This window comes from Salminus brasiliensis, chromosome 19 (genome assembly GCF_030463535.1).
Source record: "Salminus brasiliensis chromosome 19, fSalBra1.hap2, whole genome shotgun sequence".
Lineage (NCBI taxonomy): Eukaryota > Metazoa > Chordata > Actinopteri > Characiformes > Bryconidae > Salminus > Salminus brasiliensis.
The window spans coordinates 5266885-5275668 of NC_132896.1; positions in this window are offsets into that span (position 1 = coordinate 5266885).

Genomic DNA, 8784 nt, shown 5'->3' on the forward strand with positions numbered 1-8784 from the left:
CACACACACACACACACACACACTAACCATGCACCCCTGCAGCACACACGTGAACACAGTGCACGCCCACTTCAGTCATATATGTTACCTAAATATGTTCACTATGTCGTCCGTGACTTTCCCTCGCTGTACTCTGGGAGGTACTCCCAGGGCAGCTGTGCCACTACGCCCGAAATTCCTGATTGAGCTGTAAAGGTTCACACACACACACACACACACACACACACACACACACACACACATATCATAGGCCTGCTATCTGTTTAAAGCCGTGCCAAATTTCTTTTTTATTCCCAGTGTGCTAACGTTGCCAATTCCCACCTGCTCTCCAGTCCCACCCTGCTTTTCCAGCAGTTCTCATAAACCTGCCCGATGTTATCTCCAATCTGATCAAACTCAAATCTCAAACAGGGACTAATGAGAGGTCTTATTCGCCGACACACCTACCCGTACCAGTTTGTCCATTCCTTGTACTTACAATGACTGGTCATTTTTTAAAAACCCCTACATCACATGGACAAAAGTATTGAGACACCTGCTCATTCATTGTTTCGTCCATGAAAAAAGGGGCGTATCCTGCTTTTGTTGGGAGTAAATGTCTCTACTGTCCAGAACAGGCCTTCTTCTAGATTTTGCAGGAGCATTGCTGATTCTGAGCACCATCCATTCTTCCACTGCTCCACAGCTCTGGGATTTCTGCCACTGCTGGTAGACCAGTATGACCGTACTGTACTCCACACACCTGCAGATTCAGCTCCTTCCTTCACACTATGGTCTTTAGCCACGCCCAACTGCAGTCACTCCTTTTAGCCAATCATTAACTGTATCTGCTTTGCGACCCATTTTCCACACATCCATCGAGACCCTCGCTGCGCTGCACCACCTCTTCTCAGTCTATGAATCCCGGCACACACCACACATGTATTTATAGCCTGATCATCCTCATGCAGCGCCACCTGCAGAAGCCTGAAGTTACTACCACCTCAAACACCCACACTGACTATTTTTGTCCAGGAGATAATTAAACAAAGCAAATAACTGTATATTAAGATGTGTGAGAAAGAGGCTCTCTGTAAAGCGGGTACTTGTTTACACATTACAAGGGGTACCCAAACTTTTGCATATCACTGTAACTGTTGTGTGAGTTAAGTTTATTAAAAAAAAAAATAAAAAAAAAAGAAGTCTACATTAGAGCTATTTTTACCATTTCAGTGGAAATTTCTGGAAAATGTTAAAACGCACATTTACCACCCTGTTACATTCAATCATACGGTCACTGAATGCCACTCTCTATCTCAGGAAACGTGTGTGTTGCTATATTTGTGCGTGCGTGTGTATATGTGTGTGTACCAGCGGATGTTCATTTTCACAATACAGTGCTGTCACACATCCCACTACCTGAATCTCAGGAAGCAGATGGCTCCTCTGCCCCTTCCTGACCACCAATCCCATCAAACAAGAGCGAGAGGGAATGAGAGAGAGAGAACGAGAGAGAGAGAGAGAGAGAGAGAGAGAGAATGAGAGAATGAGAGAGAGAGAGAGAGAGAGAGAGAGAGAGAGAGAGAGAGAGTGAAGAGACACAGATGAACAGAGCAACGCTGGGATGCCTGGACAATGCTGAATGTTAGCTTATCTGTCTGCATCAGGAGACGCAGAGGTTACACAAACACACAACACACACTCTCTCTCTCTCTGTGCTCCAGAGGATCTGGAGATCAGTCTGTACACGGAGAGGAAGCTGCAGAAAAGGAAAGTCCCCCTTCCTATCTGGCCACTGAAGAGGTTCGTGAGGTCAGAACTGGCAGAAACCAGCAGCAGGGGTGTGTGAATCTGTGACACCTGAATTTGATGACATTCCTGTAGGAAACCTGCAGAAAATCAGTCCCTAGCAATCAATGCCAAACAGTCCCTCATAGGATACACTACATGTCCAAATGTTTGCAGACACTTGTTAAGTTGCACTCATTGCTGACACAGACATGCAGATGAGCACACGCACAGCTTATCTAGTCCCTGTAGAGAAGAACAGCCAACAGAATAGGACTATCAGTAGCAGACGAACACGAACCTATTGGCACCATGCTGCCTAATGCCAGCCATGGGCTAGAGGGGTATAAAGCCCCCCAGCATTGAGCTGTGGAGCAGTGGAAGAACTGTGATCTCTGGAATGATGGTGGCGCTCCATCCAGTACTCTTCAGGTGAGTTGTGGAATTAAGGATGAGGTGAGGTGGTGATTCAAACAAACATTCTCATCACTGAATGCAATCAAATCCTCACAGCAATGCTTCAGAAGGTGTCCAGAATTTCCCCTGGACAGTAGATACAGTTACTCCAACAAAAGCAGGATAAACTCTTTATAATACCCTTGATTTCAGGAGAAACAATGAATGAGCAGGTGTCCCAATACTTTTGTCCATATATAGTGTACACTGCGTTATTAAACTTTTTTGCCAACTGTTTTTTGGGGAGTTTTTTTGGTGAGTGTGATTGATATTTACACCACTACCATAAAAAAAAAAAAAAAAAAAAAAAAAAAAACACACTGCACTATGATACACATCCCCTCGAGGACACATGCATTTCTGGACAAGCTGAAGGACCCAGATGCAGCATCTGAAGGTAGAGAAGCATGTGGACTGAGGCGGATTTTACATTACTGATATGACTGGGGTTACGCAGCGCTCTGCAGTTCTAGTGAGAGGTCTCGTGAAGCTCCACCAAAGTTGTATAATTCACTTTCACAGCTATTTAAGGTGAATTTGCTGCGTAATGCTGCTCTCCTCAAATCCTCATAAGGAAACCAGACAACCTGACCTCAGAGCAGTGTGAAAGAGTGATTCCCAGCACATGTTCTCTCACACACACACACACACACACACACACACACACACACACACACACACACACACACAAGCAACGACTAATTTGCTCTGTTCCGTTCTATTGTTTCACAATCAAGTGCATCGCGCTCTTACTTTCAGTTTGAGTGTATAAAAGTGTGTGAAACACGACGCATCAATGGCAGAAGGGTAAAAGTGGGCTCATGCCAGTGGGCTCATACTAGATGGTGTAGAAATAGGTGACATGTCGCAATGTTGTTTACTCATGAGCACCAGCGAGTTCCAACCTGCATGAAAGACACTCAAAACACCTGACTGTATCCCAAAGGGGAGGGGGGGCATATGGGTGGGAAAGTTAGGACGATTCTAAGGGCCTGTGACTTTTTTTGGCAGAACTGCTAGAGTTGTGGGGCCCAGTGTAAATATCTTTTCATGAGGCTCAAAATCCCTGGTAGGTCCTTGGACTGTGTCTGAAGTCAATAAAAAATGTATTGTGCAGAAATGTAAAATGAAATAGTGAGATACAGCTTTTGATACAGTTTTGATTTTATTGCCGATATTCCTACAGTATCAATTCTGTGTAAATTGAATTTTACAGTACTGTGCTGAGATTTTAGGCACCTAAGCACATTATTTCTCTCAGCAGTAAGACTTTTCTTTTACAGTAGAAGCTCCAGATCCCATCAGAACAGATAAAGCAGCTGAACATGAATCCAGTAAAAAGGAGAAACCAGAGCTTCTAATTCTGAAGACAGAAAGTAGTGAGATCTTGTTGGTGAGCTAGTCTGAAGAACAGAGCTCGGTTCCTCCAGGTTTCTCCTGGATGCCCCCCAGTCCAGCCAGCACAGCGTGGAGGATGTGTTCAATCAACTCCAGCAGCAGCAGCAGCTCACCTGATTTACCACCAAACCAGGTGTTGATCTGAGGAGAACTCTAAACAATACTAGACTCCATGAGAGAGGAGAACTTTGGAGATGCTCTAGTGATGAACACAGTGATGGAGAACCTAGATTATTCTAATATCAGTGATTTACTGAGCAGATAAACACTTATTAATAGTCACAGGTGCCTAAACTTTTGCACAGTATATGTAACAGTATATTCCCTCATGTGAGCAGTGCTGTGTTTCGAGAATGACTCATGAATCACAGACACATTAACGAGCACGTTAGGGAACAGGAGGAAGCACAGGCTGCCGGGAATTCTGAAAACATCTGAAAAGCTGAACCAAGCCGTGACGTCAGTGACCTGCCCCGTCCAGGCTGCTCTCCCCGCTGCCCCTCATAACAGTGAGGCCTCTGCCACCCCCTCACGAACGGCTTTGATAGTGAACTAGAAGCTCTGGACCATCACAAGGTCAGCTGGGTTCACTTAAAACATTCCTGAGCTTAATAGGTCACTACACTAATGGCTGGTTTGGAGAGGGGAGGGGGGGGGGTGGGCACTGTATATGAGGGGCAAATGACAGGAACATACAGGTCACTGCTCAGAACACAAACATACATCCAGGCTGGATCTAGTTTAGGGTCTTTTCAGGTCCTAAATCTTACATTTGAATACACACATTATGTGTCCAAATATTTGTGGACAAAGAATGCATTCAGCTACTTTAAGTTGCACCCACTGCTGACACAGATGTGCAAATGCGTGCACACACACACACACACACACACACACACACACACACACACACACACAGCTGGTCCTTAAAGAGAAGCATTGCCGATAGAATAGAATTGACTTTCTGGAACAGATAAACTTGAACATGAACCTCTAGGGGTGGGCTAGAGAGGCACAAAGCCCCCCAGCACTGAGTCGTGGAACTGTGTTCTCTGGAATGATGGATAGCGCTCCATCCAGTACTTTTTGTATGACTTGGAAAGTTGGACATGAGACGAGTTGGTGATCATCTAGCAAACATCCGGGCCTCATTACCTCTCGTCACTGAATGCAATCAAATCCTCACAGCCATACAAAATCTTCATACAAAATCTAGTAAAAAGCCTGGAAGGTCTGGAGTAACAGTAGAGATAGTTACTCCACCAAAAGCAGGAGAAAATCTCGACAATAGCCTTCATTTTGGAAGAAACAATGAATGAGGAGATGTCCCAATACTTTTGTCCATATATAGTGTACCGGTGTTATACTAAGGTCAGTACAGTAAGGAGTGGTGTAATGTCAAACACTAAACTCTGTCTACTAGCTGTAACATTAATCTGCTGAATTAATACACCTTCTGTACATCAAAAACTGGTCTTCCAGACAGGGATTAAGTCTAGTCCAGGATTACACAGCATCCTGAATGGAGATTCTCCAGGGAATTGAAAATGCAGTCCATGACTAGGCTGAATTCCTCTCTAGAAAACTGATCCCAAAAGTTTTGGAACGTGTTACTGGAATGTGATTAGGGACACCGCATCAGCCTCGGTGATCAATAAAATCTACATTGTTTGACATAATATGAATCTGGCCATTGTTGTTAACATGGTTTTAGAATTTCATGATCAATAGGAATGCTCCAATAGGACCAATAGGAATGCTCCAAAATGCCTTGGAATTGAATTCTTGTTACATTGACTTTCTATTACAAGTTAAGAAGGTCTTGCCACTTTGGAGATACAAGGCTTTTGTGTTATAACAACAATATGGTGAAGACACGGTTCAGGGCGGTTTTCCTTCTTCCACACTAGTACATTCAGAGATACGAGCTTTCACCACCACAGTGATGATAAAAAGGTAAACAGTGTGAAATGATCACGAGCTCCAACAAACAGCAGCACATCTGTTACAGTGTGAGAAGCAGAACGGCAACAAGCAACAAGCAGCTCAGAATGAGAGGAATTCTCTCAGCATCAGTGCAGGCAGTGGGCGGTGGTGGTGGGGGTGGCGGTGTTGGGGGTAGGGGGAGGAGGGCTCCTCCCGGGTCGGTTTGCTTCGTCTCGTCAGTGAGCAGACAGGTCGGGGGAGGTTCTAAATTACAAACTCACCTATCACTGTCACGCTATCACTGTCAGAGAGGAAACACCGGCCCGAGACAACAAGCAGGTGGATGAAAGACCAGGGAGAAAAAAAAAAAAAAAAAAAAAAAAAAAAAAAAAAACACGTCTACAGGCTGAAACAGATAAGTGTCTCCAGTGGAGGAAAAGTGTCTGGAAGACAAACACAAACCGGCTCCTCCACACACAAAAACATCTCCACGACACGTCATGTGACAGCTCTTGCGCGTGTGCTGCTGTTTGTGTGAAACCTACACCTCCAATAATTACAGGGCCTCCACTCTCACAACACTTGATGACACACCCTCTTTCCCGCTCTCCCACACACACACACACACACACACACACACACACACACACACACACACACACACACACACACACACACACAATGTCTGGGTTTTGTTGTTGTGATGTCACGGTCCTCCCTCTTCTGTTGAAATGTGGCCCACTGTGTAAACAAGCACCCTCACGCGCCTCCAGAAGAAAACCGTTGAAGCAGAGTTTGGTGCAGTTTTCAGTATTTTTACTGAATATTTATGCAGATTTATTGTGTTTATTTTAAAGAATATTTTTAATATTTAAAAAAATAATAATTTTCACCAATGCAGTAGTCAAAACATACTTTATTAGAGTTAAATACTTTTTACAGTAATTTATTGTGGTACTGAGGTATTATTCAGAAAGACTGTGATTCACATAAGTATTACTGTAATTTTAACTTTAGTTACATACTTCTCAGCCCTCAGATTATTACTTAGAACAAAGTGCATCATGTGAATCTCAAAAACCAGGACATTCTTCTTTTCAGGACATCCTGTGCAATCAGTGGAGTTTTAGTTTTTCTAATTTTTTTTTCTTGTGATCTCAAGACAATAAAAGTTGCTGTCTTGTGGCCATATTTTTTTTTCCTCTTGAGAAAGCGTCTCTTAAGTCATGGGTTGGAGTAGTCGAGTAGATTAAGGCGCTCCCTGCCATCAGCGACCGGAGCCAGAGAGAGCACAACTGGCTTTGCTCTTTTCTCCCCACATCACTTTAGTTCAAGCTCATATCAGTGTAGAATAAAACCTTTCGAAGAGATCCTAATTCTTACCCCCAACTTCATCTTTGCCAATTCCCACCAGCTAGCAACATTTCGCCCAATCTCTCACTACCCCTGCACCATGAAAACACTGAGTGATGGGAGGAGAGGGAGAGCCAAAAAGAGAGAGGCTAGTTATGTTCTCTGGGACTCTAGGTGATGGATGGCTGTGGTATCCCTGCGAATCAAACTCAAACTCCCAGTCAGGCAGTCAGAATTCTTAGTACTTGGTTATGATTAATTAGTGTATTTATGGCTCCAGCTGTACTTTTCACAGCCCTCCTGGTGGTGCAGTTTTGCACTGGAACTTATGAGTAATGAAGGCTTACACTCCACTATTTAGCATCATGTTCATTACTAAGTTAAAGAACTGTTACCTGTAAATATAGACAATGCAGATGAACTTAGCCTTAAGATGTCTGCCAGAACTGTCTTTAGCTTTGTGACAAACTGCACATTAGCCCATATTTATAGCCAACAGTGTGACACACAGTTTTAGAAATCACATAAGCAAATCTATTAGACATTACTGAATAACTCTGAACAGCGTGAGACAGGTTTGTGATGCTTTAAGCAGTTAGGCAGATGGCACAATGTTGATTAGTGGAATATGAGCCTACATTACCTGTAAGCTACAACAGCCTCATGGCTCTGATGCAAAACTAAAGAAGCGAATTTCAGACACCAAACAAGTCCTGGATGATGGATTACATTTGGGTGAGGGGACACATACAAGAATATCTTTCAGCAAATCCTTCAAATAAGTTGCGATTCATTTCTAAACTCATTAGCGAACATAAGCAGGTTCAGTCAGGTGGAATATCCTTAAATACCGTAATCCTTTAAAGTATCTGACAGTAAATACAGCGCCTGATACATTCGCAAATGTTCACGTAAAAGACCAGACTACAGGTGGAGAACCAAAGCAAAGACCATGAATTAATGATTAGAGTCCATTAAGTGGCTCATTTATCTTTTATTATGTCAAACGGCTACACACATTAGCATTAAAACAAGGGCGCTTTTACGAGGACTCCAAAGAGAGAGATAAAAATAGTAGATGCTACAATTCTGAGATCCGTAAATGGATCCTTCGTTAAGTGTCAAAGTGGTAAACATATTTAGTGCACGTGTCCAGGCAATTGCGTAGTGTTAATAATCAGTGCGAGGTGATAAGTAAATGCCACTCACGGCAGTTAAACTAAACAAGCCGTAAAGAGTACAGTATTAAAAATACCAGCACTGATAGCTTGTCTTTATAGGGGGTCCACAGAGAGGCTATCTACTGCAATACACACGTTTAACAGCATCATAAACTGCTTCTCTCTGAGCAGAAAGGCTTGGGTTTACAGACTTCTCTAGTTGTTGTTAAGACTTGGATGAAATTAAGTGTCAGACCAAAAACATGTAAATTAACACAACCCAGTGGTTCTGAATCCTGGTCCTGGAGTATCCTTTAAGTGACAGCAGTTGAAAGTATGTTGAAGCAAGTGAAGCCGTTTCTGCGCTGGAAGATCATTTAAATTCCTGCAGGCATTATTTCTCCAAATACACAAATCTGGCAGCTCTAACAGACTTAGACTCAGTAATACTACTTACAGGAGAATTCTGAATTTCTGTATAATTCAGTGGTTGGGATGTAAACAGAGTCCTTCAGAGTGGGTTTGAGGTTCATGGTAGAAAAACTTGCTGACTCATTTCTTTACAGTGGTGGTGAAGAGGAAGCAACACAAACACTGCCATTTTACTTACTTTTTTAAAAATTATTATTTTTATCAAGACCAGCAAGTCTACACAGGTCTTCTGAGTTTTATATATAATGCGGATGAGGATAAAATCTAAAAATCAAAAAAAAAATAAAAACAT